Genomic DNA, 6,548 nt, shown 5'->3' on the forward strand with positions numbered 1-6,548 from the left:
TAGGAACAGGGAGAAGGATCCCAACACGCACCCTTCGGGGACCAGCAGCCTCCTTCCTCCCTCGGGAATTTAAAGGCGACGTTCCTGAGGGACGCGGTGATTTTTCAGGGCAGATACTGTCCTGCTCGGCTCGCTGGGATCTCTAGGAAAGCTCCAAAATTCAGGCTGGAGGGATCAGCAGGCTTTAAAAGAAATGACTCCAAGTTTACAAAGATGTTATCGGTTAGTTTTTAAACCTACTAATCTTGGCACTGAGCGCAGGAGCTAAGCTGCGATTTTCCATGAGCTCAGCCACAGCAGAAGCAAACGTAACCTAGAGACGAAGGGCCAGATTTTTTCATTTATTTATTATTTTTTTTTAAACACACTGAGAATTTCACAAAACTCGGTTCGTAAGCCCAACCTAGAAATTCCTCCTCCTTCCTCCGCTCCGCCCCCGCCCCAATAAATGTGACCAGCGTCCCCAGGAGCCTCAGCCAACGGGGCAGACTCTCAAAACAAAGTGCCAGGAGCTGCAAACTGTGGAAGGCAGAAGAAAAAGCCATGGTGGTGTTAACTTGAAACTCCCAGCTGGCAGGGAGGGATGAGCCGGGGAGTTAAGCCCTTAAAGTTGGATGCTAATCCTCCGCCGCAAGTCACAGCTTTCTTTGTGAGTCGCGTTCAGGGGAGAGGTTTGTTGCGAGCGCAACGCAACGTATTGCTCAGCCCATCTGCTATTCAGAGCGGCGGTAACTGGCCGACACCGCTGTCCCAGGCTCCGCTTTACGAGATGCACAAATGCTTTCGGGAGCCGATTCAACAGCAAACATCCTCCAGCTAGGAAAGCAACGAAACATGCACGCGTCCTCCCGGCCTCTGCCTGGGCACAGCATCTGCTCCGAGATCTGCCCCACGAAAGGAAGCAGGGCCTTGCCAAAAATATTTCACTTTTTGAACCTTTTTTTTTTTTTAAATAAGTTTCCCCCGTAAACCAAAAGGTTTTCAGCTCCATGCTGATCAGCATTGCCCGCGTCGGCGAGGGGAGGGAGCGGCGAGCCGCTCGCCCAGCCCCAGCGTCCCCTTTGCCCGTGGTGACCTTTCCCCATGCGGCCGGGAGAACATTCCTTCTCCGTGACCGTCGGGGCGCTTACAGGAAGGCCCGAGCTGCTGGCTGACATCGGGAGATTGCAAAACGGGTCCAGGGACTCCCGGGCCAGTGCTGGCATCCGATACCAGGGATAAGTCCCAGGGGGGTACGAACTGGCAGAGCTGGAAAAACCAAAATGAGAAAATTTCACACTCCTCGTTTCCACTTTCCCAAGTTTTTCCCTCCCCATCCCCTTAATGCCAAGGCTAAGCTCGGGGAGGATGCGAGCAGCTCCTTCCTACGCATCCCCGCAGCCCTGCGCAGAGGTTTGCTGCGCCCGAGGCTGGGGCAGCAGGCTGGAAGCGACGGCCGGGAACAAGTCGGCAGGGTCTGCGGAGAAAAACACAGCACTAACTCCCCACATCGGACGGATGCAACCGAGTGGCGGACAAACGGGAACAAGACAGGAGAGAAGGAGAGCTGTATCTCCCAGAGGATTGTACGGGGCTGGGGGGGGAGCAGGCAGCCTGTGCAGGCAGCAGTGGCAGGGACCAGGGGATCGCGCTGCGGGAACGGAGAAGGGCCAGCCAGGGTAGGGAGAGCAAAGGGCAGACGGAGCCGGCGCCGAGGGCGGACGGAGCAGCGAGCCCAGCACAGCCTCCTTGGGAGAAGGGGGGAAAGAATAGCAAGGCTGGGAGAGGAAAGATGAGAGAGTGCTGGGGTTTGGCTTTAGAGGCTCACACACGGGCTGGGAGGGAAGCCGGTGGCTAAGAGCAAAGAGGTGGCTTGGTGAGGACAGCTGGGCACAGCGCTCGCCGTGGATCTGCTCCCTGATTCTCAAAGCTCGGGGAGATCGAGTGGCATCAGCCAGCAAGGGTCACCGCACCGCCCGAACGCGGCCAGGCAAGGCTGCTCTGCGCTCCCTGCAAGCACGAAAAGGCCCCGCACGCCCGGGAAAGCACGCAGGTAGAGCATCGGCCATCCCACCGCCCTGGGAAGGACCGGGATAACGGCAGGCGGGGGGGGATTGCACGACGCACCTGAAAGCCTGAAGTTTGCCCTGGGGCCGTGCCTGCAGCCCAGAGCCAGGGCAGCCCTGCCCAGGCCAGGCACCGCCCGCACCAGGGAGACGTTTTCAGCCCTGGGAGAAGAGCAGAGTGCCACAGATGCGTGCCCTGCAACTGCAGGCTGCCCGGAAAGCCAGGCTTCGGCCAACATTTAAACACCGTTATCTGCCTCGCTGCCACGCTCAGGCTAGAAACCAAGGTGATGGTGGAGCTTAAAAAGCAGACCTAAGAAATACCATTAGCAGATCCCTGAAATGCTGCTTCTAAAACACGGGGAAGTCAACCATTAGCAGAGTCTGGACTTCATCTCTGCAGTCTCCATAATTAATAACTAGCTCAGGAGGGAATAGAGAATACAGCGTAACTGATGGAGGCAGGAGGAAATCGCACAAGTACTTCAGGCCTTGGATGTAAGCCCAGAAGTGCAGGTACAGTCAAAAAATTAACTTAATGGAAGGACAACCTCCTGTCTTAACCATCCTTCTCCCCTGCTGTGCTTGCACTCTGCACAACGTCTAACCCACGAGGCTGGTGCAGTCCCACACGTGGGTTCCAACCACAGAAGCGCTGATGGGTTTTCAGAGTCACGGCTGATTTTTTTTCAGGCTGCTGGGTAACACAGAGGCCGCTGCACACACTTGCAAACCAAAGCAGCAGAAAGCAAACCAGCAAGAAACAAGGAGATCTGCTCTTACAGCAAGCTGGGCGGCACCGAAGGAACCAGAGCTCGGACCCACGGGGGCCGCAGGAGGTCTCCGATCCAACCTCCCTCTTGCAACAGGACTGTTGCCAAAAAGAGATCTGGGCAGCCTGGCCTTGTCTGGGCGAAGACATGAAACCTCCATGGATGGAGACACCTCCCCACCAGTTGGGGTTTTTTTTCCCTAATATCCCAGCCAAACTTCCCACATTCCCCTATTATGTCATCCACCAGGGCTGCCAAAAAGAGTTTGACCACATCATCTTCCTAACTGCCCTTTGCATTGCTGTACCTGAGATTAGCTACGCCCCCGGCCGCCTCTTCACCACGCCGAGCTGTCCCAGCTCCCCACTCCCCTCCCAGGCGCTCTGCCCCCAGCCCTGGCCAGCCCAGGAGACCCAACCAGACCCTCCCCAGCATCCCTGCATCCCTCTTGAACGAGGGGGGAGGCCAAAACTGGACACAGTTTCCAGGTGTGACCTCCCCGGTGCTGAGCAGAGAGCCAAAAGCTTCCCTTACTCCGTTGGCCCTCGCTGGAGCGGCGCAGGCTGCATTCGCCTCATTTGGGAAGAGAGCAGCTACGGCTATGCAATACCCAGCACGACGGAGAAGCTGCCTTCCTGCCGAGAGCCCTGCTGTGTCCAGACAAGCCGTCTCTTCTGGGGAACCGCCACTCTTCCTTATCTGCTTTACGGGGAAGCGGCCAGAGAGCCCGCGCGGGACTGACAAGACAGACACAGTTAGGAACGCGCCTACGGAGCCAGAACGAAAGACCCGAGAAGCAGCGCGGAAGCAGAGCCTCTCTCCCCTGGGAGGAGATTGAGCCCCAAACCACCTGGCCTTCTGCACGACACCAAAAAGCTGGCCCAGGGCTCCTGGCTGCCTTTTCCAAGCACCCCTAGTGCCAGGTTGGCAGTGCCGTAGCGATGCCAGCTACCTGAGACGGCCGGGAATGCTGTTTTCAGGCTGTTCCCTCTCTTGGTGACAACTCAGCAGTAAGCCTCGATGATCCAGCCGTATCGTTGACTTTGCCAGCAGCAGAAAGCCAGCACCAGCAGACAGGGGTCCAAGCTCTCCTCTTCCTGATGGTTGTTAGCGGTTAGCCTTGCCGATCTTAACCAGCCAACGGTAAGCACTCAACCCTACTAGACATCCTCCCCCAGATGCAGTAGCTGCCAGAGGCCCCCGAGGCAGTAACACACAAAGGAATTTGGGCCTGGTACATTAGCAGCGACCGGAAAGCAAGCAACAAAGCTGGAAATAATGAGATGTCAGTGCCATAGTTACTTTAGTCATCTGCAAACGCAGCCCCTCCTCATCAGCAGGTACCAGGAGCCCGGCTCTCCCCGGTGGCCCTGCACCGCTGCCCGTGCTCATGCGAAGTGACAGCCCTCGCTGGCTACAGCCACGTGCGGGGTCTTTATACCGTTTGTCGGGGCTCTCTTGCCTCTCTCTCCTCAGCTCTCTAAAAGCCTTGAATGATCATGATGAATTATAGATTAGCTCTGGTACACCACCGCCTTAATGTCAGTTTTCTCATTCAACCATACAAAATCCTGCTGTTTTCCATCCCCTTCCAGAATGATCATCGTAACGGAGGAGAAGGCAGTGGAATAACTCTTCAGTTAGAGCAACTTTTAGGAGAGGAGAGCCAGTAGAGCTCCATGTCTAGCGGTGTGACACCCCATGGCTATTCAACTTGTACCTTAAAAAAACAACAGTGCTTTCAGTGTGGGGGTGAGGAGGAGCAGACAAAATAAAAGGTCGGGTTCACGTACAGAGACCCCAAAAAGACCTAAAGAGCTCGTCCTGAAGGGCCCGCGTAGCCCCTGATCCCCACGGGCAGGTATGCTGACGTTGTTGACAGATGCCCTTTCAGAAAAGATCCCTTTTCAGAAGCAAATCCTAGACCAGCCATGCCTGGCTAGAGGGGAAAAGCTGTTAGCGATGCGATGCCTGGCTTACCCCACCGCCTCCCTCCTCCTCCTCCTCCAGTTTCATCCCCGGGGAATTGGCACAGCTCCATCCCAACAAGATGAACTAGTGTAATATCGAGGGGGAAACGGGACTGCACGTCTCTGGCTGGTTGCAGACCTCAGAAGAGCTGTGTTCTCTTGGGAAGAGCTCCAGCGACTACTGTCCTCGCCGCCACAGGCTCAAGATGCAATTGTGCAAGCGAAAGGATGATGTAGATGGCCAAGATGTATCTCGGAGAGCTCCCATCATTGAGAAAGAGCGTCCTCCTTTTCCCCAGGGCCCTGTCCGTATGTCCTTCGGCATCACGGGGGGTGGGAGCCGAACGCCCCTCTGCTCCTGGCTGATACGGACGGGGAAGAAGAGAAGGATGCTGATCAGAAGAACTGCTCATCAGTGCCTGCATTCCTCCATGGCCCCAGAGGGTTAGAAAGGCTCAAATGACAAGATCGACACAGGGAATCCTGGAGCCGAGGGAACGACGTCCTTGCTGGACAGGACATGCATCACCTGAGGAGCCTCAGGAGAGTGGCAGAGGCAAGTCCTCACTTGGCAGGCACAGGGAAAACCCGCGCTGATACGGGTTTGCCAAAGAGCCTTCCTGAAATGCGTGAGACGAAGATGCCTGCCATAGGCTAAATGATCATCGTAGGTCCCATCCAACTGAAATATTTCATTCGATGTTCTATCTTTGTTGAGGGCAGCCCGAGTCTCCTTACCTTCCTGGTTAGCAGCAGACGTTTCCAGGGAAGGAAGAGAAGATGGAGAAATAGGCCCACGGCCCCCAGGAGAGAGCATCACGCCTCTCAGCAGTCCTTCGCACTGCCAGACTGAGGGAAGAAGGATTTTGCCAAAGAAAGCAAGCTGAGGGCATAATGGTTTTGGCCGCTGGGAGAACCATCTTGCCAGACACGGAATACATGAGAACACCCTGGAAGAAGATGAAGTAGGTTTAAGTTTTTAACAGCTGTGAACTCTTACGCTGAACATCAGCGAAAAGCCTGATTTGGACGTTATGCTGTGAAGAGACTCAAGTGGACTGGAGTGGTACTAAAATGTTTTCAGCAAACAGCCTCCCGTTGATATAGTCTGAGACGTTTTCAAGCCGCACCATTTGATTTTTAAGAGGTCTTGGGAAAAACCTGTAAGGACAGCTGGGAGCATCTCCGATAGAGAACCAAAACCCAACTCCTGAAACCCACACAAAAGAGAGGAGCTCGCGCTTATTTTCTGAACTCGTTTCTTTCACGACTGCTTGTCTATATTCCGTGCCACCTCTAACGGGCCAACGTGAGCTTCAGCTATTTTTGAGACTGCTCCCTAACAAGCTGTAAAACTTATTATGCCCTCTCTGCTAGTACAGCAGAGGAGAAGACTTCCTCCAGCAAGACAAAACATCTAATCCCGTCTTCGCAACTGGAGCCTGACAATGCCAGCGCAGCACACAGCGCTGGTAGCCAATCTTCCTTTCCTGCTCTCCTATTTTTTGACCTAACGTATTTTTAATATTTGAAAGTAGCTGAAGGTGTTTTCTTTAGGCTCCCCTGTTATCTTAATCGCTTGAGCAGAGAAACAAAACAGGTAGCCTACCTTACAGTCTGCTTTGCAAGCTTTGGTCCACAGAGAAAGGGTAACGCTACGTAAGACGACTGGGAAGTTACCCCATAAAAACCCCCAAAGGTATGAAAGGCAACTCAGAGCTCACTAGGAGCTCTGCTTTTGTCTGAGCACCACCACCAAA

The sequence above is a fragment of the Grus americana genome, chromosome 4 (assembly GCF_028858705.1).
Source record: "Grus americana isolate bGruAme1 chromosome 4, bGruAme1.mat, whole genome shotgun sequence".
Classification (NCBI taxonomy): domain Eukaryota; kingdom Metazoa; phylum Chordata; class Aves; order Gruiformes; family Gruidae; genus Grus; species Grus americana.